At 36.8% G+C, this 26,285-nt stretch overlaps 1 pseudogene across 1 annotated transcript in view; it reads right to left on the bottom strand.

The window, feature by feature from the left end:
- The window catches only part of LOC111023628 (uncharacterized), a 29,503-nt pseudogene extending 9,608 nt beyond the window's left edge, over positions 1–19,895 (bottom strand). The window contains exons 1-10 of the transcript XR_015792947.1: positions 19,748–19,895; positions 19,265–19,417; positions 12,019–12,442; positions 11,792–11,937; positions 9,950–10,152; positions 9,700–9,864; positions 9,184–9,570; positions 8,371–8,450; positions 7,638–7,995; positions 2,738–2,950 (exon numbers count right to left, since the gene is read on the bottom strand). The product of XR_015792947.1 is annotated as an uncharacterized LOC111023628 (transcript). The remainder of the gene's footprint in view (positions 1–2,737; positions 2,951–7,637; positions 7,996–8,370; positions 8,451–9,183; positions 9,571–9,699; positions 9,865–9,949; positions 10,153–11,791; positions 11,938–12,018; positions 12,443–19,264; positions 19,418–19,747) is intronic.
- Between the last annotated feature and the right edge of the window lie 6,390 nt (positions 19,896–26,285).

Below are 26,285 nucleotides of genomic sequence, written 5' to 3'. Positions count from 1 at the left end.
CTTGTATTGCCTTCGAGCTCTTTTGAAGTCAAGGAATTAGTGAGGCTGTTACCTCACAGTTAACTAGCCTTCTGTTTGAAGGGGTGCCCACTAAAACTATTCCACACAATCATTAGCACTCTTTGGCAAGAACCAAAAGAGATTGGAAGCTTTTTATGGTTGAGCCAGCATTCAAGAGTATAGCGACAATAATAAAGAAAAACGTGGTTCCAGGTTTGTCAAATTCCATCTGCAAGATAGCACCAATTAGGACAGTAAAATGTGTGAAGACGTGTTTCATAGTACTCGATATGTAGTGCTTATTCCAGTAAAATCTAAGGCCACATAAAAACCTAAACATTAAGAAACCCTTGAGAGTTGGATCTAAGAACCTTGTTAACGAACAAGACCCATAGAACACAATCCTGAAAACCCTGAAACCGATTAAGGAATCAACCCAAGGAAAGTAAAAACCAGATTACCTTGATGATCAAATATCTCAAGGCAAGAAAACTCGCTCCTTGTTTGAGATCCGAATCACTCCACAAGCAAGATAGATCAAGTCTCACTTGAATGATCCTAAACATGCAAGCTATTACTAGATTGCAAAATACATTAGCTCTTGGCTAAAAGAAAGGCTCAAAGGCTCATTTCATTACATCATCAAATCTATCTTCTATAACATGACATACATGGCTACATATAGCCTCCAAAACAGACCCAAAGTAACATATGGGCATTTGAAGGGTTGGAACACTTAAGTTCATCAATGGCATAAACAACCATTAACTAATTGTAACCTAAAAAGTAAATGAAAAGTCTTAAAAACTGAAAATACTTAAAAATACACCATAAATCCGAAAATTAAAGATTAAATCAGCAAATCAAGAGTTTTGTAACCATAAAGGATCAAATGAAGCTTCATTTAATGTAGCATGAACTTGAAATCCATAATTTATGCCTTTGTCTTGAATGAAGCTTGAGTTGACTTGTATTTGATTTGAATATGTAGGAGATTCATATCACATTTTAAAGGATATTTTGTCTCCAAAGGTATTCCGTAAGGTGGGCAGAAAAATTTACGAGACCATAGACTATAGCTACTGGATTTGTCAAGACCCCAAACAATCAGATCCCTCCGTTGATTACATTGGCCTCCAACAAGAACAGAGGCCGGTTGGCCCATTCCTCCTACTATCTCTCATTTCAATTTCACCTGAACAAGAGATTCCTTATTTCTTCACCAAGAAGCTTTTTGGATCAACCAATTGGAAGGGAAGGCTATGGATGCACATTTTCAATGGCTGATTAGAGGTATCCACATATCCTCCTTCCAAAATAATGTTATTACCATTCTCCAATTGGAAGACTTGGGAAACCACTCATCGTTGTGCTGCATTTGTTAAGTTATTGTGGGCCCATTGAATAAGGCCCTCCATCCAGCATATAGCTACCATTCATTAGTCATCTCTTTCCTTACGTTTTTCCTCTTCCCATTAATTATATTTATTTTCTTTCCCTTTTATACATGTCATTTGCTTCCCTATTTCATAGGATATATTTAGGGCTGTACATTCCTCTCCAATAGAAACAATCAAACATGCAACATTTTTTCTCTCTTCTCAATCACTTCAATTTCTAATTCTTCATGGTACAGAGCAACTCACTCGATAACCACACTTCAACCATGTCTAAATTAACAGCCAATGAGAAATCAACTACCACACTGGAAGACCATACCACTAGCACTAGGCAGTTCGCAAATAAAAATAGTGAATACATTGACGATCCCCTTTCCGTCTCCTTCTCACTCCTTGCTGTATCTGGGTAGCCATTGATCAAATTTAAGAAAGATGCTCATCCAACCTTGTCTATCCCAGAGGGGAGCACATAAGTCGATTTTTCCCACTATTGTTGTCCTTGTCCAACTTGTTTATCTCTGCTAAATATCCTCTTTTGTTGTTTAGTTTCTCGACCCAAATGACATAGTCGTCATTCTACGCTCCTTGAAGAATTTGTGAGTCAACAGAGAATTTAAAGGGATATTGAATGTGTCTATTAGCCAAGCTAGGGAGCATGACGTTAAGGAGAGGGAGAATGCAGAGTTCCTTCCAATTTCCGAAATTCTGGCTGTTTCCTCTTAAATATTCATCAACACAAATTGTGAATGATTTCTTGTCGACGGGTGTGGACCGCACTGAGTCGACCCAATTTTTCATGGTTTGCATAGGTGGGAAATGGGGCAAGGGGGATGGGGTGGTCAGAAGGGGTGGCAGCCATGGGAGAGGTGGTGAGGGGAGCCAGGGGAGAGAGGGGGAGAGAGGGGGAGAGAGGGTCATTTTTCCCTCATAGATTGAACATTTTTCCTTTTCATACGTCAATGAAAAGTTGTTTCTTGTTAAAAACATTTTGAATCTTACTGTGATAAAAAAACTAGAAGCAAAATCAAATAATAATAAATTTGGCATTATAGACTAAATGGACTTATTTCATTCTCCCCTCTTGAATTTTCTTCTCTCTCCTCGTCTGTACTCGCAATTTTGTCCATCCTATGATCAAGAAATGTTACATTTTAATCCAATGTGATGTTAACACTATCTAAATGTGCACATGACAAATTACAAGCAATGTTATGTTTTAACCGAATATGATGCAACCCCTTGTTGAATGACGGCTACAAGGAAAGCTAAGAGAACAACAATAATAAATTGGAAGGATTTTGGATGGGAGCACGAACAAAAGAATAAAACATTCTCACCTTCTTAAAATATAGAGGAGCCTCTTTCGCAATTCCTTGGGGCAAAGGAATGCACTCAATCACGCAATGTCGACGTTGTTTTGCCAAACCCACAACTGTTTCTAGAAAAATCACGTCTCTCTCTTGCTTTGCAAACATCATTATAAGACACTTCTTGAAGTTGCGAATTTCCTCCCACACAGTTTTATCCACACTTCGTGTAGATGATTCATGCTGTAAAGCAAACAAGTCACAATGAAATTACTACTGAAGAATCGTGTGAGGACAGGGTAAAAGAAGAAATCATTGCAACTTCTAAGAGCATTCTACAAATTTTGGATAAAATTTTACATATAAGCTGTTAAATTATATTATTTTCTTTTCATTTCCTATTATATTTAGGTTAAGTTTCCTTGTTCTAATGGGTAAGAGATAAGAGGCAAATGGGTAAGAGATAAGAGGCAAGAGTTTCTTTTCTTTTCTTCTCTGTAGCTTCTATTTATAGTCTTGTATCAATTCTTTGGAAGTAAGAAATAATTATTTTTCTTATCAATTAACATAGTATCAGAGCCTTGTGGCTTTTTTGATTGGCCTTCATTGCCGATCAATTTCGATTGACAGTCATTGTTGAGCAATTTTCGGCTATTTTTTGGGTTCAATATATTTTTTCTCGATCGTTTTTTCTCGTTCGTGACCGTCTGAATCCATCTTGCTCGCCGCAGCCGCCGTGCTGCTACTGCGTCACCGTCGGAATGTCGTGCAAAGATCGTCGCAGCCATACTGTTTCAAGGATTCACAGCCGCTAGTTGTCGTCGGATTAACCATCGTCAATCACCACCTTCGCCATTGGCAGTCGCCGCCATCGTCATCGTTAGTCGTCGCCGTCGCCATCGTTAGTCATCGCCACCCACCATCGTCAGTCGCCGTTGTCAGACTCTAGGAGTACCATTCGTGGTTGCAGGTTTCTGAAGTTTGTGTGGCTGCTGTGCTTTTAGGGTTTCAAAAGAAAGAAGAAGAACCATTTTCGGTCCGGTTGGGCTTGGTTCGATTCACAGTTTCTTGTTCGATTCAGTTCATATTGGTTCAGTTTCAGCCCGGTCTGATTTGATTTTTCTGCTCTGTCCGGTTCAACCTGGTTCGGTCCGGTTCAAAGTATTTCCATCCCGGTTTAGTATATTTCCAATCCAGTTCAGCGCGTTTCCGACTCGGTTCTGCATATTTCGGTTCGGTTCAACATACATTCAAACTGGTCCCGCCCGGTTCAGTTCGTTGTCGGTCTGTTTCATCGTTTTTCGGCTCGGTTCATTGTTTTTTGGCTCGGTAGCTGTCATTTTATCTCTTATAGTCCTTGTCCGAGCAATAAAAAAATTTCTACAGCAGATGGTACCTTAGTAACAGTGGTTGGTCAAGAAGACATCAAGATAAATTCGAACATTATATTAAAAAATGTGCTCCATATACCACGTCTAACTGTTAATTTGATCGCAGTGAAGAATTTGATCAAAGATTTAGGATGCAGATTAATTTTTTCTGATTCTTCTTGTATTTTACAGGACCAGGGCAATGGAAAGATGATTGGACTTGCTGACGAAAAAAATGGACTCTATTATCTTGATGAACCTATTGGTCAGAGTAGTTTTCCAGTCTCCTTCACCTCACAAACTCATCATCCTTCAAGTAAGCTTTTGTTGAACCATTATAGACTATGACATCCTTCATTTCGGACACTTAAAATTGTATTTCCCGATTTATTCAAAAATATTAATCCAGAGTCAATTCAATGTGAAGTTTGTGAACTCGCTAAACACAAGCGTGTACCCTTCCCTAGTAATAATAAACGAATATCAGTTCCTTTCTCTCTTATTCATACTGGTGTTTGGGGTCCCTCCAATGTGCCAAATTTTTCCAAATTTCGTTGGTTTATTGTGTTCATTGATGACTGTAATCGAGTCTCATGGGTTTTTCTTTTAAAACAAAAATCTGATGTTGGTTCTACCATTCAAACATTCTTTCATATGATAGAAAACCAATTCGGAATCAAACCCAAACGATTTCACTCTGACAATACTCGAGATTGTTTCAATCAAAATCTAACATCATTCTTTCAAAAAAATGGAGTCATCCATGAGTCACTTGTGTGGACACTTCTCAACAAAATGCAGTGGCTGAAAGAAAAGTTGGTCACATTCTTTCGGTAACACGTGCCATTCTTTTTCAAAGAAACGTTCCTAAATCATTCTAGGGGGAAGCTATGCTAACAGCCACTTATTTAATCAATCGTTTACCATCTGCTACTCTAGATCAGAAAACTCCTATGTATATCCTATCAAAATTTTATCCTAATTTTTGAATCACAAAAATAACTTGATTCCTCGAGTATTTGGTTGTGTAGCCTTTGTTCATGTTCACAGTCATCAGCGAGGTAAACTTGATCCACGAGCGCTCAAGTGTATTTTTGTAGGATACTCGAACACTCAAAAGAGATATAAATGATATCATCCTCCTTCAAAAAGGAACTTCATCTCTGCTGAGGTTACCTTTTATGAAGACATCAACTTCTTTATCTCACCTTATCTTCAGGGGGAGGAAATATTGTTGGAAGATAAAAATTTGCCCATTCCCAACCTCAAATTTCCTGTATTAAATCTTTTACCATCACCTGTACCAAACCCTATTGAAATTGACCTCAACATTAGTCAATCCTTCTCATCTTTACCACCCATAGGCACCTCACCAGGGCCATCTAACCCTTCTACTACTATACCATTACAGGTTTACTCAAGAAGGAACATTGAAAATTATACGCAAGTCCAAGAGTCTGAACATATCTCTAGAACTGAAATTGACGATAAAAGAATCACTGATGAATCAGACATTAAAATATCTGCTAATGATGAGTCAGACCTGGATTTGCCTATTGGTTTAAGGAAAGGAAAACAAACTTGTACTTAGTATCCATTGTCTCACTTTGTATCATATGACAAACTCTCAAGTCAGTACAGAAGTTTCATGGTTAATCTTACTCAGGTAAATATTTCCAAAAACATATATAGAGGCAATACAACATGAAGAATGGAGGCAAGCAATGAATCTTGAAATGTAGACTTTTAAAAAAATAGAACGTGGGAGCTGGTTACTATGCCTAAAGATAAGAAAGTCGTAGGATGTCGATGGATATATACTGTGAAGTATAGAGCAGAGGGAACACTTGAGAGGTACAAAGCATGGTTGGTTGCTAAAGGATATACTCAAACATATGGAGTTGATTACCTTGAAACCTTTGCGCCCATTGCCAAGATGAACACAGTACGAATACTTCTATCACTTGCTGTAAATCATGGATGGGACATGTTCCAGGTGATCTTGAAGAAGAAATTTATATGGAGATTCCACCTAGGTATGAGCAAGCAGGAAATAAAGTCTGTAAATTAAGAAAGGCGTTGTATGGATTAAAGCAATCTCCTAGGGCATGGTTTGGTATATTTTTTCAAGTTATGAAGAAGATGAGCTATAAACAAAGTCAAGGAGATCATACATTGTTTATAAAACATTCTACTACAGGGGGAGTGACAGCACTAATTGTTTATGTCGACGATATTATTGTCACTGGTAATGATAATAACGAACCAGATAAATTGAGAAATTATTTAATCCAAGAGTTTGAAGTTAAAGAACTAGGAAAGCTGAAATATTTTCTTAGAATAGAAGTTGCCTATTCTAAACAAGGCATATTCCTATCACAACATAAATATGTGATTGACATACTTTCTGAAACAGGAAAGCTTGGCAGCAGACCGATGGGAATGCCAATTGATCAAAACCATAGATTATGTGCATCTGAAGAGAATCCTCCAGTAAATAAGGAAACTTACCAAAGGTTAGTTGGAAAATTAATATATCTTTCTCATACGAGGCCAGATATTGAATATGCAGTAGGAGTGGTAAGTCAATTTATGCATAGTCCAAAAGAAGTTCATCTCCAAGCAGTGTACCGAATACTTCACTATTTGAAAAACTCCATTTGGAGAGGATTGTTATTTAAGAAAGGTGAGAAACTCAATCTAGAAGTTTATACAGATACAGATTATGCAGGATCAATAGATGATAGAAAAATCCTTCTGTACTTTCTTTGGTGGAAACTTAGTGACATGGAGAAGTAAAAAACAAAATGTAGTTGCAAGATTGAGCTCAGAAGCAGAATTTAGAGCAATAGCATTAGGCATCTGCGAATTACTGTGGATAAAAATTATTTTAGAAGATTTGAAGATTCCATGGGAAATGCCTATGAAACTTACTGTGATAATAAATCTACCATCAGTATTGCACATAATCCAGTTCAACATGATAGAACCAAACATGTTGAGGTTGATAGACACTTCATAAAAGAGAAGCTAGACAGCGGTCTCATATGTACTCCATTTGTACCAACAAATAATCAAATAGCAGATATCCTAACTAAAGGATTGAACAACAACTTTGAGCATTTGATTAGTAAGATGGGAATGGAAAATATTCATTCACCAGCTTGAGGGGGAGTGTTAAATTATATTATTTTCTTTTAATTTCCTATTATATTTAGGTTAGGTTTCCTTGTTCTAATGGGTAAGTGTTTTCTTATCCTAATAGGCAAGGGTTTCTTTTATTTTCTTCTTTGTAGCTTCTATTTATAGTCTTGTATCAATTCTTTGGAAGTAAGTAAGAAATAATTATATTTCTTTATCAATTAACATAAGCTTTTTTTTCTCTCTAGGGCATTTGGACCAATTGTTCTCCATGCAGCATTAAGCATCCTTAAGAAAAATACGTTTCCATATGTGTAAAATGAAATTATGATTTCATTCTCATCCACCACAGTAGAAGCCAATATGAGTTATGTTTAAAACCACAAACGCAGGACAAACAGGACTAGATTTTAACTTACTTGAATAGGGAAAATGCAGCAATGACCAGTAACCACATGCTCCCATTGAGGCAACATCAAGTATGTGTAATTTGCTATTGACACAGTAAGATGTTTCGGCCTGTTCGAATTTTCAAAGCAAAAGATGCAATGTTCTTCTTGAGTTACCATACGTCTTGGACGAATATCCTTCCCAGATAGCTTATCATCATTGCTTCCCCTTTTTCTTTGTGTCTTTTTTCTTGGACCATCTTCATAATCATATTCATCATCTGCCCGACTAAACATGCCGTACTGCTTGTTCTGCATTATATTTTTAGCTAGATAAAGATCTGCATCATCCTCCTTTTTCCTCCTAGATGTATCTGGAAAATGTTTTCTAAACAAAGGGAAAGTATGTATTAAAATGACAGTGAAGAAATTTCCAAGGAAGGAAAGGAATACGCTGCATTCTACAATGACCACCTTATTGTTATTTAAAAATTGAAACCAATTGAAAATAGGAAAATATACCAGAAACAAAAATAAAAGCATAAATTCTTCCATAAACCACCATAATAGACTTTCAAAGCTAGCAAGTGCCAGTAAATTTCACATACAATATTTGTTTCCTAAGGATGAATCTCCAATTTCAATGTACTTTTAAGCTACACATATTTTAGTGATCACAAAATTTTCTCAATAAATCAAAATAGATAGGCTGGTTAGTCAGGCATGTGAATGTGAGGACTAGGAGAGTTCAAGAAGTCAATACCTAGCTGTGCTTCGTTCATTTTGTGGCTTAATAGAATTCCCTTCAAAACTATCTGTTGCCCTCATATTTTGTACTTCTTGCTGAAAAAAGTAAATCATCATAAATTACAAAATTTTGAACAAGAAGCTCATACCCCATAAAAGCAAAAGCAACCATGTTAGCATATTCAACTGCTATTATTACCTACATATCCCAAGCCAAAGAAGGTAACATTTCAAGTTATCTCATTTAGCAATGAGATCACGACAAGTTCAAACTATATACAACTACCAAGGGGAAAAAATAAGACAACCAAATCAAGGTACGTTGACTTCTACAGGGACATTGCAGCACACAATTCTAACATCTTTTACCCTCTAAGGCCGTTTGGTACATAGATTTGAAGGGTGGAACTGGGTAAAGGTTTTATATTCCTTTCATTAGTAAGGTTGGATATGAGAACAATCCATGCTTTGGCATGAATATACCCATGAATAATGGGCATTCTAGACCCTTCCAAATTTGTGGGTTTTCTCTATGCCTGGGACTAGACTTTGCATCCATCTCTTCTTTTTTCTTTCTTATGTTAATGGTAGAACTCACTTCTTGTTGACAAGAAGAGTGCGATACAAATTTAGGGGAAAGGTTTTCATATGGATTTCCTATCCCGAGCCATATGAAATCAAACACATCACCAAAAAGATTTCCTCTATAATAGCATCAATATAATGTCTAAATAACTAAGTGTGGCATGCAACAATGATACTCCATGGAAGGATGTAATACAGAATCAAATGAGAAAATGAAGTTCGTGGAGACTAGAACTTGTCCTACCAAAAGCTTTTCGGCTTCATCATGTTTTCCTTTCATTCGAAGCTGAAATGCCTTCGCAGCCAACTGATTTGCACTCGTTGCATCCTTAGCTGAAACAGAATCTTCGTTGAACTTTTCAGACTTTGAGAAAACCAATTCTGATTGAACCTTTGTCTTTGTTGGATCACCATTAGCATTTTTACTTTGTTGTATGAGAAATTCAGATGCAAAACTTCCATCATCTGAGAACTTATTTAAACTGGACATGGCTGATGAAATGAAGCCAGCATCCTTTGAAGAGATATTTTGACTTTTTTGCTTTCCCCAAGACAAAGAATCTCGAACTTTAGGCTCCCTCATTTCAGGGTTTCTGGAAGAGATGTCCTTTAAGTAGTACCTGGAAGAGCTCTAAAATAATAAACCAGATTAGAAAGGGAAGTCTAAATCTCTTCATTCTGAAGAATAAAATAAGTTTCAAACCAAACTATGCAGCCAAATATCCAAAACAGATTTACTCAATCAATGATTTCGAAGTACCTTTCCATGGTCACTATCATTTTGACGGTTTGAAACTTGATCTTCATTGGTCAGCCCTCTCTTTCTATTTCTTATAGAATTCAGATGCGAACGTAATGGTGTCACTTTACCGGCTGCTACAGAGACAGCAAGTTGGCCAAGAGAACCCCAACGTTCTTCAACAACCTATACAATTTCAACTTATAAGAAACCAAAGAACAAAGTTTTGGACTAAAATATGTATGAACAAAGATAATAGTAATAAGCATGCCTCTCCAAGCTTCCGTCCTCGCGCAGCTTGTTCCTCGGCACGCTTCAATGCTTTAAGTCTCCAACTGGCCCCCCCCATCCCCAACAACAGGAGATTGGTGGAAATTTGTCTACATTTGTTTTGGTCCTATCACTCGCCTCTGGATAACCAGTTCCATTTTCTTTAAAATATGGATTCAATTCCTTGGGATTTACCATATTTACCTAGCAATAAAAGTAACTTAAACATCGTCAGCCAACAACCATGTGGTTAACCATATAGTTTCAATTAAAATTCAAAACACAAAGCATAACAAAACGTAAACACATCTCAATTTCAATAAGCAGAAAAAGAGTTAAAAAAACCTTTTTGAGCATGAATCCACGAGATATCACATATTCTAGTCAACTTATTAGAAATATACAGGAATACCAAAAGCAAGAGGAAGAAACATCTCTAAAAAGAAACAGAGAGAATATTTCAAAAGGTTAGAGGCTTCCTTTCTAAAGATGTTAACAAACGAGATGAAAGAACATAAATTTTATTAACATATATATACAGCTAGTCCTATATATAGTTGCTTAGGAAGCCACATGCATGCTTTTCAAAAAGGCAGCACCATAAGGCACACATCTCATAAGTTTTTCTTCTAATATATATTTTTTATTTAAAAATAAATAAATAAAAGAAGAAGTATCCTACAAAATGCTTCTTTTTTCTTCTTTTTTTAAGAAACTCTTTCATTGAGAAAAATAAAAGAAAACAAAAGGCCAATATAAAAACGAGAAGGCTGAAAGCAAAAGGAGTCTATTTAATAAGAAAAATAAAAAGTTGCATAAAAAAAAGGACTAAGATGGTTGAAAATAAATGAGATAATGATCATAGAAGTCCTTGGTTATAGAAACCAAGAGACATTTTGAACCTAGTCAAGCCCAAACCTCTCCAAGAACTTTCTGACCCTCTAAGGCTATCGATCATTCCTCTTAGGCCAAATATTCCATAAGGCAGCAAATAGAAGTTAATTTCTCTAGACAATCTCTTGTAAAAGCTCCAATTCTTAAATCTTTCATCATCTTATTATTCATAATAATAAATCTTTTAATACATAAAACATAATTACTCTCAAATTTGGGAGAAAGAATAATTATTTCTCATATTGAATAATAAAACCCTATGTCACCTTAAGTAGAGGTGAGAAACAAATCTAAATAAAGGAATCTATCACAATAATCTACTAATTACAAATAATAAAAGAAAAAAACAATAAATAAGTATTTACAGTAATTATTTACTAAAAACACCATAAAACCAACAATTACATTATTCTATTGTGTGTCTCGCGGCAAAAGCTCACTGTTTCTTTTTACTTCAAGCTTATGCCCTAGAGCCTCATTGCAATTTAGGGATTCTTGAGCTTCAAAGATACCACCTTTTGGGCACGGGTGCCCCTAGGTATAGGGGAGCAAAGCTCTAACTCCTTGTCAAAATAATAATAATAATAATAAAAATTCATGTTCTCTTTTTTTTTTTTTTTAATTATTGGGCAATGTAGAGTTGAAGCAATAATAAGAAGACAACAAAATGTATCACTAGCTAGAATGTTCAATACAAATACAGCTCCAATGTCTAATATTCATGAAAGATAGCATAATCTTCCAGACAAGAGTGACCAAAAATCAAGATGACAAATAAGATCAACCAAGAATAAAGCATAATCTTCCAGACAAGAGTGACCAAAAATCAAGATGACAAATAAGATCAACCAAGAATAAAGCGTCTAAAACTACTCTTTGTAAATTTTTTTTTTAAACATAAAGGCAAAAGTTTCACGCTAAGTATGCTGCATAAAATACATAGGCATACTTCCGTTGGAGCTTCATTTTGTTGGTTATCAATAGACTCATTTGAGCTTCTAGGAATACTTTCTTGGAGTTTAAGCATCCACTCCAATCCAATTTCTTTTCTAAGAATTTCCTTGACTCATTTGGAAGAAGTTTCTCTGATGCCATCTAAAAATTAAAAGAAATTATGAAATCCACATAATGTTCTAAAATATGAAACATGACAGTAAAAGAGAATGAGATACATACCAACCACTTACTCACTAAGGATGGAACTTTGACTCTTTCTTTTCCTGGCCCATCTTTTTTCACCTTTTCTACTATGTTTTCGTCGCTTTTTAATGTTGCCACTAGAGCTATCATCAGTGGAAGTAGATGAAGAATATTCACTAGATAAAGTGTTCCTACCACTCTTTGACTTCATTTTTACCCTATCATCATTCTCGTTAGATGAACTGTTATTCTTGTTCCTCTTACTCGCTTTGCTTGAATGATGTTTCTTCCCATCTCTATGGGAATCTACCCTCGTCTCACTATCTGTTGAGGATGTTGAATAATCCTTTTGTGAGTCCCATTTCTTCCTCCCAATCTTCTTCTTTTTTATATTTTGATACTCTTCATCTGAACTACTGTAGCGAGCTATCGTTTCCTTACTTTTTTGTTTCTCATTACCCTGTTTAGAAGAAAGAAAACCATAGAACAAACACCTTGAGTGTCATACTAAATAACCTTATGACAAAATTACATTAACCAAGAGAAGTTCATAATTTAGCATAAGCAAACTTCAAGATTAACATCAAAGCTTAATGGTTCTTACATGTTAACTTTTTCACGAGGAATAAATTTGACTCCAGAAAGCATTTCCCAACCTATTCCAAGAAAAGAAATAATGTAAATACTCATAAAATGCACCAAAACCAGCCACAAAGTTAAACAGATAAATGTTCTTCACACAAACAGAAATGATTTAGCCTTACCCATTTGATCAAGTATTAAATTCAAATGAAAGTTCAAGTTCAAATAGAAATTTCATTTTTGTTGCCATCCTATCACAAACCAACCTCATCAAAGCAAATGCCCTTTGTCAGGTGGGAGAAAACTTAGGCTTTGGAATGACAAATGGCTGGAGCTCAAAACAAATTTTTTTTTCTTTTTTGTAAGAAACAATTTCATTGATGGTATGAAATTATAAAGGAAAAAGATACCTCATTCAAGGGAGTTACAAAATAAGTCTCCAATTGGTTAAGAGATTTAAAAAGTTATAATGATGGGAACAGGGGAATATTTACACCATGATATGACTACTAAGACTATATCATCAAAAAAGAAGGGAAAAGATGGCTCCTGGTCTTTAAAGATTCTATGATTCCTCTATAGACAAGAACAGCCGAGACTCTACGTCTGGGTCCATCTCAAACTCGGATTAGGAAGAGCGAATGAAGAGAATTATTCTGATTTCATCGAAGTTTAAGAACAAAATATATATTTTTTTATCTTACAGATGGGGTAATCCAAGTAACAATTTAGACAGAGGTTATACATACATCTTTTTCACTTTATTTATGGGGAAAGCAAAACAGATCAAACTAATTATTATCAAAATGATTTGAACTATTTCAAAGACCCAACATGCATTTTTGCATACTTTTCCTTGCGTGGATCCTATTTCAATGAGAACTTGATAAGTTGATTCGCCTACACATGAGAAAAAAAAAAAAAAAAGGTCGCAAGAAGCCTTTTGCACCAAGCTAAGGAATGAAAAACTCAGCTTGGATCAAGGATGGACACTACTGTTTGAATGAATCCAATAATGAAAAGTGTCAGCCCCTCATAGCTACTTGTACTAAAAAAACAAGTAAGCGTAATTCCTCCTAGACAATAAAATATGTTTGCCACTAGAACGGCCCAACTGTTGAATAGTTGCCTAAGCCGGTCACTTAGTTCAATCAAGAAGAAATTGATTTGGATATATTAGACAAATAGTTAACTTCGTCTATAAACTTTTCCATAGAAGCAAGTTAGAAACAATTGAGAAATAAAGCCATCTGATTTGATTCGTTCTCAATAGCCATGATCAGTCCAATATTTTGGTAGACGTGTCAGAGTGGGCAAAGGACAAAGCCAAAGAATAAGAAGGGTCAACGGGCAGAATGGGTGGCCGTGTGCTGGCTGCAATAGAGGGAAAAGTTAGGGATGATGGGGAAAGGTCACTGTTGCAAGAAGGAACAAGTAGTGGTCTAGCAGATAAAGGAGTAATGCCTAGAGGGAAAGTTAGGGATGATGGGTAAAGGTCACTGTTGTAAGAAGGAACAAGTAGTGGTCTAGCAGATAAAGGAGTAATGCCTAGTGGGTGCTCTGTTTCAGCAGGTAATTGAGTGTTGCCCATTGATAACTCTGTTTCTATTGTTCCAGGGTACGATCCCAAGACCCTTCAGAAAAGGTAAGTATGCTCTCCCCTCTCTCTTCCTCTTCCTCTCAAGCTCCTCCATTTCAGTTGCCATATTGAAGACTGCTTGACCTTTGTTCGTGTTTAGAGTTTTTCTAAATTGATTACTGTTGTGGGTTCTGTTAGTCCTTAGCCTCTTATTATTATTCATCATGGAAATTAACAATTGCTTTGTTGGAAATAAATATTACTATTTTTGGATTGAAAACAATTGGTTTTTCTTGGAAGATATGAGTAGTAAAGTTTCTCGACGATGAAGCGGAAGCGCCCTACAAAGGAGTTTGAAGAACAAATGGTTGAACTAATGCTGCTACCATTGCACTTTCCTTTCTCGATCCAGACACGAGATGCGCATGGTACGTATAGACTTCAAAAGCTTCGCTATGGTTCTGGTTTTCAACCTGAACTTGCTGTTTGGCCAATCACTGGGGGCTAAGGAGATTTTCAGTAGTGGCTGGTTACAGAAAGAACGGTTGGTTGGCATTTTTGGGATATGTTGCATGTCGGATTATCAAGGAAGAAGGACCTCTCAGGGGCCCAAATTGATCCTTCTTCCAAACTATCTTCTGCGGAGGTTGTGGAAGGGAAGACAAAATTTTGGAGCTTGACCCTCTTTTCAGAAGAATGGTAGAATTAGTCCTTGGACTAGGACTAGTAAGAGAGTTTCCTTCACAGAACACACCTATGTAGCACTTTTGGGTCAGGAAAGAATCAGAGGTTGTGGATCTAGATTGGGAAAATGCTATTGTCATCTAACATTTCTGTGCTCAGGATCTAGATTGGGAATATGATACTGTCACCTCACATTTCTGTACTCAGGATAGCTGGAAGAAGATTAAGGAAGCCTCAAATGGAACATGCTCACATATTTGCCAAATTAATCCTCTATTCGACGATAAGGCTCTATTAAGTTTCGAAAAGGGGGAATCTTTGAACTCTGAATGGTTCAATGGAAAGTGGCGTAAGGTTGATGGCTTTCACATTAAGATGGAAAATGGAATTGCAGGGGCATCGTAGGATAGAAGTAACAGTTTGCTTCCGAGGATGGGTGAGAATTTGGGACTTACCATTAAAGTTCTGGAATATGCAGTGCTTTAAAGCAATTGGTACTCATCTTGGTGGTTTGAAGAGTGTTTCATCAAAAACCCTAAATTTGATAGACTGTTCGACAGCCTTGCTTTAAGTTGAGATGAATAGTTGTGGTTTTATCCCTGCATACATCGAAATAAACACCAGATTTGGGATGTTTGTGGTTAGGGTGGATTCTTCCGTTGCATAATTTCAATGGATCGAAACTGGCTAATTCCCAAAATCTGTTAGACATTTAGGCCATGTTTACTTCAAGGGAATGGGAATGAATTTTTCCATTCCCTTTGATGGTGTTTACCAAGTTGTAGGAATGGAATTGGTAGAAAATCAAGCTGAAGTTGAACCAATTTATCTAGAAATTAGGAAGTCCTCAAAGATTTTTTGAACTAAATTACTTTTTTTTAGTTCATATGGTTAGAGCCTCTTGTATAAATATGTGTTACTCACCACTTAAGGAATAAGAAAAAATCTTTCTCCTATAAAAAGCTGCATGGTATCAGAGCTTTAATTTTTTTTTTCTCCAACCTTAGCTTCGTCACCGGAACCCTAGCCACCATCGTCGTAACCCTAGCCAACCCGAACTAGCTTTCTTTCTCAGACGAAGCTGCCGCCTCTGTCGCTGCCCTTAGACAAAGCCATCATCGCCACTACCTCCGTCGCTGTCTCCGTCACTGCCGCAACTGCCTCCGCCACCGCCGCCATACCTTTTTTTCCCTTCAGAGAGTGACCTATTTGTTCTCTTTATTTCCTCTTATTTATCAATGTCAGGATTAGAGTCACAAATTCCCATTTCGCCCTTCACTAAGAACAACCATACTCAGGTAACATGTCACAAACTCAAAGGCCATAACTATCTCCAATGGTCCCAATCTGTGATGATGTTTATGTATGGTCGTGGGGCGAGAAGATCATATCACAAGCAAAGCACTTTCACCTAAGGCTGATGATCCAAAATTTTGGACATGGAGAGGCGAAAACATCCAAGTAATGAGTTGGTTAATCAACTCCATGACCGTCGAGATTAGGGAGAACTTTCTTCTATTTACAACTGCCAAAGAAATTTGGGATGTAGCTCGGGACACATTCTCCCATAAGGACAACACTGTTGAACTTTTCCATATAGAAACTACTCTCCAGGATCTCAAACAAGGTGACTCGTCTGTCACACTTTATTATACCACTTGAACTTGTCATTGGCAACAGTTGGACTTGTTTGACACTCATGACTGGAAATGCTCCGCTTCTGGTGCTCTCTTCTGAGAAATTGTGGAGACGAAAAGGATTTTTAAAATTTCTTGTGGGCCTCAATACATCTCTTGACGAAGTTCGTGGTCGAATCCTTGGTTCTACACCACTTCCCAGTCTTCGAGAAGTTTTTCCTACAGTCCGTCGAGAAGAAAGTCGAAAACAAATAGTGTTGGGACCCACTTAACATTCTCCAACTCAAAGTAGATCTACTCTCATTTCCCAACATAATTACCAGAATAATCCAATTGCTCTCGCTGCTCGAGGAAATTCCCAATCATATGGTAATAGTCGGTGCGACAATGGTGTGACCATTGCCATAAACTGGAACATATCAAAGACACTTGTTGGAAATTACATGGAAAACCAGCAAATTGAAAGCCAAATACTGCCAAGTCAGATTGAGAACCTAAGGGCAATGCAGCTGTCTCTGAAAGTTCTAACCAACAAACTTACCAAAGATTTGTTGGACATGTTACAACAACCCTTGAACAAAACAAATCCACTGGTAGTAAGTAGATTTGGGAATGTGCCCCAACAAGGGTTACCAGAATCCCATGGCTTTCCATACTCGAACTTTTCCATGTGAATGGATAGTGGATTCTTTTTTTTTTTTAACAAACAACTTTTCATTGATAGATGAAAAGATACAAAGAGTTCAAGGATACAACCACCAAAAGGAGAAAAACAAAAACCAAGTACCAACCGAACCAAAAAAACCAAACAATAGCTCCCGAAAGAAAAAATCAGAAACAAACCAAAAAACCAGACTGAAAACCACCAAACCAACTAGAACCGAAAACAACTCCAGCTTAAGAAAACCTAACAAAAGAACAGCAAACCAAAACCTCAAAAAAAATAGTGAAACATAGCTAAGAACAACGAGTCGTCTCGGAAAAGAAAATTAAGCTCTGTCTATCGGAACAAGAGTAATGCCCACTTGGTTGAAAAAATCTGACAAAACTTTGGGGACCGAACATTTGCCGGATAATTCTTGCAATGAGTCATCTTTAGACGGTAACCAAGAAATTTCTTTATCTTCAGCCTCATTGAAAAGAGAAGTAAGACCATCTTCAGATAAAACATCAAAACTGCTAGCAAATGAGTCTTCAACAATGACTTTTCTATCACAAAAATCATAATTACTAATGTTAAATAAGTGAATCTTCATCACCATCCGAGAAATCGGCCTCCAAAAGGGAACTCTGGATAATCACTTTAGAAGAACTAAGCTTGTTTAAGGTCTTACGTTTATAAACAAGGGGAGGGTCCTTCAATAAATGCCTATTTGGAACCAAACAGCCCAAAAAGTCCTTTGGAATTCCAGGCACGCTAGAGGAAATTCGGAGATCCAAATCAGCCCTTTGTTTTACCAAGACCTCCGGATTTAAGAATAAAGTTGACTTATTAATGAAGGCATCAACAACCAACTCCTCACCAACCATATTAAACCCAGCCAACTAGTTACCAACCAAGTTGGAATTGCCAGCCGAAGCATTAATTACAGCAGCATGCAGAAAAGCCTTGGAAGTTGCAGTGTCATGCAAAACAGCATTGGAAGTAGCAGCCTCATGCAAAACAGCATTGGAAGTTGCAGCCTCATGCAAAACAGTATTGGAAGTTGTCTTATTTAAAACATCCAGCTTTACACCAACATCATAATTGCTCTCATCCCTTTCCAACAACCCCTCATGCAGATCAACAAACGCTTTCTCAACCCCAGAAGGAACTTTATCCATATATGACTGTTCATCTTCCCAAACTCTTTTAGCTCTCAATAAATCCAAAGGATTTTTCAGCCAATCATACTCAAGGATGTCTAAAATTTCTGGTCTTGAAGAGGAAGAATCAGAAGCAACGATTTGAACTACCACCTTATCAAGAATCAGATCTTGCACCAACACTTCAGCAGGGATAAACCCACATTGGTTCTTCATCACTTCAATGGAGGATTCAAAGCAATTTAACAAATTGACGGTGTCTAAAGAGATACTGATAAGGCCTCCACATTTCTTTCCATTGAACTCAAAGGTTTTCTTATTCCACAAAGAAATAGGCAAGTTTCTTATTTTGATCCAACCCCCATTGCTTTCAATCAATTCCCCCCTACCATGCTTTCGAGCATTCCATTTTTCAACCAAAACTCATTTGTAGAAGACAAAGTCATTCTTAGAATTAATAATACAAAATTAAACCTCCTAAATAAGAACATTTGAGACAATATTAACTTAAAATTGCAACCTAAAAACCAATCATGAGTAAATATGAAACTTCACTCCATTTCTTCAGCATAAAATCTCTTTGTATTCCTAAATAAAAGTAAATGAATAATTCAATTTACACTACAGCCCGGAACTTAATTACTTCAGTCCCCAGCCCTATACAGTTCATGAGTGGCAAATTTCGTTAAAACACATTTAACAAAGAAAAACAATTTCTTAAGAATAAATCACCACTCAACCCAAAAGCTTAAGCTGATGGGTTGGGTAAATTTAATTCATATATTGGATATCTAATACTATTCTTAATGTCACCCCTCCCCAGATTTTACTCAGTTGGCCCAATAGCTCCCATTAACTAAAACACCAATGTTACCTCCTTGGATTATTCTTAAGAACAAAAAACCTTCATTAACAAACTCAAGCCAGAATCCAAGTACATTTTTTTTAATAACAAGCTATATCGGACAGATGTGTCATGATCAAATGATTTTACATTCTTAATTGAATTCTCTCTGAGCATCCAATGTTTAGTTGACTTTGTTTGTGATCAAGTGGCCGGAAGATTAGTTGAGAATTTGAATAAGAATTTGTGACGATATGAGATGTCTCTTTCCTTTTTCTTTGATGTAGTCAAAAGGCAATTGCTCTGGATGCAAGAGAAGAAAAAGAATGGTAAGACAGTGAATGAATTACCTGTAATGCATAATGGATGATACTGGGTAGCTTCTTTGCATTCAATGACTTGCTAGGTTCATTTCACAGAAAATTAAAACTACATGACAATAGAATGAAAGTAATGATCCGTGAACAGTTGAAGACAGAACAGAAACTATCCAGCAGATTCATCAACTCTCAAGAACAAGAAAAGACAAAGCTCAAGGGCAAAAAAACTCCCAATCGAGATGCTGAGTTAAATTTGATACTGAATCAGAAGCCCAAAGAATCCGCAGAAAGAGAGGAACATAGAGATGTTTACCTGTAAACTGGAGATGGTCGCCGCCGCCGCCGCCGCTGGTGGAGATGGTCACAGACAGAGAGAGAGAGAGAGAGGAGAGTTGTAAGTCTAAATCATGTCGTGAGGGAGGACGCCGGACGAAAGGGGAAACCTATCAGTAAAAACAATTCGAACCCAACCGGGTTCGGTCGTTCGTTTCGTATGCCATTGAAACCTAACCGGCTGGATTCGAGTTGGTAATTTATATCGATTTGGTTTATTTTAGTTCCAATACTACTAAAACTAACTTCGTCCATATATTGTTATTTTAATACTACAATTTCAAAATGATATAACCAATATTTTATATAAAAAGGTTTTGTTATGATATAATTTATTTGAAAATTTTGTAAATAAAGACTAAAATGGTCCATTTTTAAAAGTAGATGGACCAATACAAGAATTTTAAAAATATGGAAATTAAAATGAACTAAAATTTGAAATTACATGAATCAAAATTAACATTAAAGCTAGAATAAACCAAAATGAACTAAACTTCAAATCATAAAGATCAAAATGATTTTGATTTTTTTCCTTTTACCAAAAGTATTGGTTTTTGCTTTTTTTTTTTTCTTCTTTCTGAAATCTAACATTTATATTGGTCGGGTGTATTTTATATTTTAATTCCATACCTAATTTATGTGAAATAATAATAGTTTATAAATTATATATTAGTGTACTTAGATCTTACAACTTGCCAGTTACTATCTACATTGTCATTGGCTGCGTGTAAAACTGCAAACTGCAAGCCACTATTCTTTTTGGAGTATGATCCGCCTTGGGCACTTGGTATTTAATATTGAGGGAAAATACAGTTCTAGTGGTTGAGTTGGAGGATAGGTTTTATTTAGTCTCTAAGTTCAAAAAATGATAATTTGGTCCCAAAATTTAAAAAATGGTTCTAAACGGTTCCTACACTTAAATTTCGGGATGCTGACGTGGCCTTTTTAGATTTTAAGTGGCATTTGCTGATGTGTTTACTCTAAATATGTGGCAATTGTATTTTTTAAAATAAAAACAAATACTTTGATTTAATAGATCTAAATGGAATTGTGACGTAGCTATTTCTTTTCACCTTCATCCCTCTTTCGTCTTCTCCAACGTCTTCTGTAGATTTTGTCATAGCCCACCTTTGTTCATTGTTGCTAACACTAACAAAAAGGGATTCTTTCAAGTGTCGTTGCAGTGAACTCGTCGGAGAAGCGCGACTTTGCTCCCGATGCTGGCCTTCTCGGAGAGGAGAGGCTGGTTTTTGGGAAGTGAATCGAGGTTTCTTGTCCAATCTCCAGCCACGAACTAGTAAGGATTTGATTTTAGTCCGTGAGTTAAAAATAATTTTGGGGGTTTTGTTTTTACTGGGAGAGAAATTAAAATTGATATTGAAATAAATAGTTGTAGTTGAAGATTAATAGTTGATGAATTTGTGAACTTCAAGGTCGGCGTTGGAAGTTTTCTACGGGAGAAATTGGGGAATCTCAAATCCTTGGACTTGTTCCCATAACAAATCATCGTCGAATCGAGGTATATATGTTATGTTAACTTTTTTCTTACTTTGTGGTATTCTCTAACTAAATTATAACTTTTTTTCTTATTTACTTAACGAAAGTTTTGTTGTAGGGTTTATAAATCTGCCATTGGGCGCCTCAAACATCCTAGTCTAGTTTTTGTGTTCAACATACCCATCGACAAAAAAAAAACTTTTTGTTCCTTGTATTTTTAATGTGTAACCACAAAATTACATATGAAAGAAATGTAATGTTTATGGAACGATGTTTTAAGTAATTAAAGAATTAGAAGAAATATTACTCTTTTTCTTAAACAAGGGCAAATAAATAGTACTAGTCGCTAGAAGGGATATTGACGACCCAAAAAAAGTTTTGTTTTGCTCAAATAACTTATCTCTTCAAAATTGTTTTTAATAACCCAAAACTGCTTTTTCTGACACGGCAGGTGGAGTAAATGTACCCAACTACCCCTGAAGCTTGAATTTATTGCAATGTTTGAAGAGTAGCAAACCTCGCTCGAAATCGAAAAATTCCTGACCGAGAATTAATAAAATAATGTAATAAAATGGTTTTGGCCGAGGATTGATGGGTATTATTAACATTCAAATTTCGACCAAGGTTTGACGAATTTTCGGTCGAAATTTCAATTAATCAACAACCTTTCAATTAATGCATACACCTAAACGTTTAACGTTCAGAGAAAAATATCTACGAAATTTTAATTCTCCACCAATCATTTTTGTACTCTGCTTTCAGATAACACAACAAAAGGAACATTGTACTCTAACAAAGTGTACCACGTGCATGTGAACATATCAAGGTCAATCCTCCGTCCATGTTAGCACTTAGGGTTGTTTCTTTTACACGCACACAAACAAGCTAGGAACTATTTCTTTTACAAATGGTGTTTTGTTTATGTTAATGCATAGAGTGAATCTTTTGGTTTATATATGTATGTATATATATACATACATATATACATATACATACATGTATGTATGTATATGTATATATATTTTGTTAAAAAAAAGGATAGAGTTCATGTTGAGTGTGAAATCTGGAATTTTTTATGAACCTTGCCCGAAATGTCATTGATTCCTGCCCGGAATCATGAAGTCGAAAGAATCTTGCCCGAAATTTTACTGAATCTCGCCCGAAAATTGTCATATATTATGAATTTTTATTTCTTATAATGTTCGTATTTTTATTTTAGTTTATAATTTTATATATGTTTGCAGGATGCCTCGTCTGTTTGTTAGTTACGGTGGTCAGTGAAATGAGGTGTAATCTGTTTATGACGGTGAAATTATGGGAGGTTTGGATGTAGATGATATTATAACATATGATGAGCTCAAAAGTGCGATGTATAAGCTCATCAAAGTAGATATTGATAAGTTCAATATTGTGATACAATGTTTATATAAATTTCATTGCCAAGTACCACATTATACATTTTTTATGATTATAACCTTAGTTTTATCTTGAGAGGCCCTCCACATCCCTCTGAAGTACCATTGTTTGTATCCGTGATACCGAAGCAGAGACACGGCAGTGGTAGCAGTTCAAAAAGTCCCATAAGTCTAGCATGTCAAGCGTTCCATTCATTTCTTTACCAATTAGGGCGATGTCTCAATTCCTATTCCAATTCATTCCACACTACCTGGTGTTAGTCCCTCATGTTCTGTCTCGTTAATAACATCGTTAACTGATAATGTGGTCTCACACAACTTAGGTGATGATGAACTAAACTATCATGGTCAATGGGATGAGGATGATGATAATGATGGGTATAATGACGAGGCTGAAGATAACGATGGGGATAATGATGAAGGTGACGAATTTGAAGGTGATGATGCTGAGTTTGAAAACGACGTTGGGATTGCCAATGAAAAGGAGGTAGAGCTAGTGGATGTATATGTCCCATCTTCTGCACCCTTGCATGAAGTGAACAGAGTAAGTAGGAATGCACCTTATGCCACTAATCAAGCTTCTTGCTTTAGAGATATATCAAGGACAGTTGATGAACTTAGTTTGACCTCAGAAGAAATTGCAGTTGGAGTACTTTTAAATCAAAGGCGGAATTGCAGTTCAATATATCGGTCTTCGCAATGCAATTGAACTTTGAATACCGAGTGAAGAAATCTACGAAGAGTTTGCTAACTGTTGGATGCTGCAGGGATGGATGTAAATGGGGCATGCGTGCGAGGAGGATTCCTGGTTCTGATACCTTCCTTATCTCCAAGTTTTTTTGTGTGCATAATTGCAAAGGCGAGCTAATGAAACATGATCATAGACAAGCCCGAAGTCGTGTGGTTGGTCAGATCATAAAAACCAACTTCGAGGATCCAAGTTGTCGTTATAGGCCGAAAGATATTGTTAACGACATGCGCACAAATTATGGAGTTAACATTCGATATGAAAAGGCGTGGCGTGCAAGAGAAGTAGCCTTGAACTTTTTGATGGGTTCGCCGAAGAAGTTTTATACTCTGCTGTGTAAATATAGCGAGGCGTTAAAATCTGTGAACCTAGATATGACATTTAATTTGAAGCTTGAGGATGATAAATATTTTTAATATGCATTCATGGCCCTTGGATGCTCTATAAGGGGGTTTAGAAGCTACATTCGATTGGTTTTTGTCATTAACGATGCTCATCTGAAAGGAAAATATAAAGGTGTAATACTTATTGCCTCTTCCATTGATGGTAATAATCAGATCTATCCAGTAGAGTTTGCAATTGTGGATAAGGAATCAGACAACTTTTGGACTTGGTTCTTGGATTAAGTGAAGAGTGCAATTGGAGAGGTAGATGGATTGATTTTCGTGTTCGCAATTTTCGGGCAAAATTGCGACAATTTGGCCTGAATTAAGCCCAAAAATCAACACTATCGCCCAAAATCAACCTCGTAAATAAAATTTTTTTGATATCTAAGATTAGATACTACAACTATGGGCAAACGAACGTAAGTTTAACTAATATTGGCTTATCAGAAAGAGTATATTAAAAGTATCCACCTAAAAATGAAACAAAATACATGTGATTAAGTCTTCGTAGTTTGTAACGATTGGCGGCAAGTCTATCGATTGTGACCTTAGATCCCACACCTACTACACTTATGAACTTGTTGCGGCTCTCCGGCTGACGGTATCCGTATAGTTTGTCGTCGTCCAACTCTCAGAACGAACTTCAGGGGCTCGATGGTGTGTTCGACAAAGTCATCCGGCAAAACCCAATTCTCCTCGTCACCCAGTGGATAGATTGGTTCAGCATATGCATTTAATTAGTGTCTCCAATTTATACTTGGATGAAAACAATGTATAACGGTTCACGATCCGAAGCATGGCTGCAGCAACAACATGAGAGCATGGAAATCTGGTAGTAGTCGAATTGCTTACACGTACACGTCTTACTGTTCAGATTGACACGCAGCTTACTACTACCATCGTGTACCTCGAACTCGTAATTGATGATCGGTCGAATGGTGTGTCGTCAGACTTGTTCAGAAGCTTGTCTTAGAATGTCCTCAACATATTCAATAAGAAAAGATGTTCTTGTGGCTGCATGCATCCGTCATTCATAAAATCATCGTTGTTGAAGCGCACGACAATTTTCTAACAGTGCAGTAACTGGCAAAGCTCGTGCATGCACAAGTACTGCATTCATGGACTCTGCAATGTTAGTTGTCATTTTGTTGTACCTCAATCCAAGTTGATAGGATCATGACCGTTTGTCGAACTCGACTTCCTGTAGGTACCTTTGAACTTCTGGGAATCCAGCGAGTTAGTTCCAATAATACCGAAATGTTGATTTCTTGAATGCCTGCGTAGCTTGAAGATACAGCATCTGCATGCCCTCCTCGTTCTTAAACTTATCATTAAGGTTCATCTTGTGTGATGCATGTAACTAACGTGTTCAGCAGTGGGGAATACATTAACTACAGAGTTACGACTTCGGCCAACGAATTTTTCCAACGTACAAAATGGATTGCGCTGACTTCAGGCGAATGAGGTCAGTATCCAGGTCAAATTTCACGCGAAATGGTCGCCATTTCACCCGAGAATTATTCTAGCGATTCAGTACTGTACGTTGGAAAATTCATCGGGCGAAAATTCCATGAGTTCGGGAGAGAAATTTTCCAGCGTACAAAATGTCTTGAGCTAACTTCGGGCGAATGAGACCAATTTCCAGGTCAAATTTCACGCGAAATGGTCGTCATTTCGCCCGAGAATTATTATAGCGATTTAGTAATGCACGTTGGAAAATCGCTCGGCCAAAAATTCCACAACTTTAGGCAAGAAATTTTCCAACGTGTATTACAAATTATCCATCAACTATAACGACTGACACCACAATTTATCAAAACAAAGAAATTAAATGATTGTAAAAAAGCTTGAGTTCAATTGTAACATTAATTATAGTCGCGAGGTAGTCGAAGACATAAAAATTACAAATTATCTATCAACTATGAAGACATAAAAAAGTTTGCACGATGTATTCGAATAAGAAAATTGACCTGTTCGCCCACAGTTCAATCGCAAATTTTTCCCTAAAAAATCTAATTTTGTCTTGCATTAAGGTGGCTATGTTGGACCTTGTTGCATCATATTCAAAATATTTGACACAGAAAATCCCGCAATCACCAGAGCCAACCTGTTGTGGTGCCGACGTTACATGACGAATGCGCTATGGTAGGTTTGGTTAGGTTGGCCTCTTTATCATAACACTAGCCCTGTGCATCAATGCCGGGAGGACGACATTCATGGGCTTCAACTCGGCCTCCATAACCACCTGCAGGGTGGTCGCCCTCAGTGAATCTCACACGACGATCTCTCCCTCTTCCATTATCGATGCAAACCATGATCCAATGGTTTCCACCGATGTTTAATGGTAGGTAGACAACATCCAATTCAATCCACCGTTTCTGGTAGTCTGTGTGCGTCTCATCTATGTAGCTAAGGACGATTTTATATTTCCCATGCCAATTGTATTCCGCTGCAACTCTGGCTGGCACTGAG

The sequence above is a fragment of the Momordica charantia genome, assembly GCF_013281855.1.
Source record: "Momordica charantia cultivar OHB3-1 chromosome 8 unlocalized genomic scaffold, Mcharantia_2.0 BLBB01000008.1, whole genome shotgun sequence".
Lineage (NCBI taxonomy): Eukaryota > Viridiplantae > Streptophyta > Magnoliopsida > Cucurbitales > Cucurbitaceae > Momordica > Momordica charantia.
This window is presented reverse-complemented; position numbering and strand designations above follow the sequence as displayed.